This window comes from Chrysochloris asiatica, unplaced genomic scaffold (assembly GCF_000296735.1).
Source record: "Chrysochloris asiatica unplaced genomic scaffold, ChrAsi1.0 scaffold00011, whole genome shotgun sequence".
NCBI classification, from domain to species: Eukaryota; Metazoa; Chordata; class Mammalia; order Afrosoricida; family Chrysochloridae; genus Chrysochloris; species Chrysochloris asiatica.
The window spans coordinates 22,541,035-22,542,574 of NW_006408529.1; positions in this window are offsets into that span (position 1 = coordinate 22,541,035).

Consider the following 1,540-nt stretch of genomic DNA (forward strand, 5'->3'; position numbering starts at 1 on the left):
GAAACTGATGGGGCTTATTATCAACCCCAAATAATGTGCTTTAAGTGGTGGTAGTTATGCACCATGGAGTCAGTTCCAATTCATAGCCACCCTGTATAGGGTGTCTGAGGCTGTAAATCTTTACGAGAGCACAAAGCTTCACCTTTCTCCCGCAGAATGGTTGGTAGTTTCGAACTGCTGACCTTGAGGTTAGCAGCCCGACTCGTAACCACTGTGCTACCAGAGCTCCTTTAAGTGGTTGTTGTTGTTGTTGTTGTTATGTGCCATGGAGTCGGTTCCGACTCATAGCGACCCTGTACAGGGTTTCCGAGGCTGTAAATCTTTACAGGAGCAGGAAGCCACATCTTTCTCCCATGGAACAGCTAGTAGTTTCGAACTGCTGACCTTGAGGTTCACAGTCCGATTCGTAACCACTATGCTACCAGAGCTCTATCTATCTATCGATCGATAGATAGATAGAGAGATAGATACACATAATAAGGAAGACCATAGAAGAATTGATGCATTTGAATTATGGTGTTTGAGGAGAATATTGAAAGTGCCATGGGCTGCCAAAACAACCAACAGCTCTGTGTTGGAAGAAGTGCAACAAGAGTGTTCCTTGGAAGTCAAGATGGGCAAACTTCGTCTCTCATACTTCAGACATATTGTCAAGAGGGACCAGTTTCTGGAGAAAGATATCATGTTTGGTAAGGTGGAGGGTCAGAGAAAAACAGGAAGAGCCCAACAAGATGGATTGGCCAAGTGGCAGCATCGATGGAATCAAGTGTGGCAACAGTAGTGAGGTTGGCCCAGGATTGGGTAGTGTTTCATTCTGCTGGGCATAGGGTCGCTATGAGTCTATACTGACTGGATGGCACCTAACAACAACATATATATACATAGAGAGAGAGAGAGAGAGAGAGACAGAAAGAGAGACAGAGAGAGACAGAGAGAGAGATAGAGAGAGAGAGACAGAAAGAGAGAGAGAGCTCTGGTAGCGTAGTAGTTACAAGTTGGGCTGCCAACCTTAAGTATATATATATATATATACTGTTGTTGTTAAATGCCTTTTAGTGGATTTTGACTCTAAAAGACCATGTAAAGAGTTTATAAAGCCTTACATCTTTTCTGAGCGAGAAAGCAAATATTAGAGAAACTGCAGTCAGAGTGCTTTAGAAAAACTGGAAAATTGAAGTGTTTAGAGTTAATTGGTGTGGCGCTATAGGATAAGCACTAGACACAAAGGTCAGTTTGAACCACAAGGTCAGCTGCTTTAACTTGCCAGTCACTTCTTGGAAACCCTATACAGTGTTGCTGTGGGTCGGAAGTGACCCGATGACACTTAACAACAACAAAGTTAATTATATAATGATAAAATGAACAGGTTACAATGGGAACAGTGTGATTGAAATGGACATTTTAGACAGATGGAATCTTATGAGTTAATGAATGAATCAGCATATGTCTTCAAAGAATGCCAAGTTTTTTTTTTGTTTTGTTTTCCAGTTGGATGAAGAGGAAACAATAGACAATTAAGCAGGAACAAAGAAGAATTATT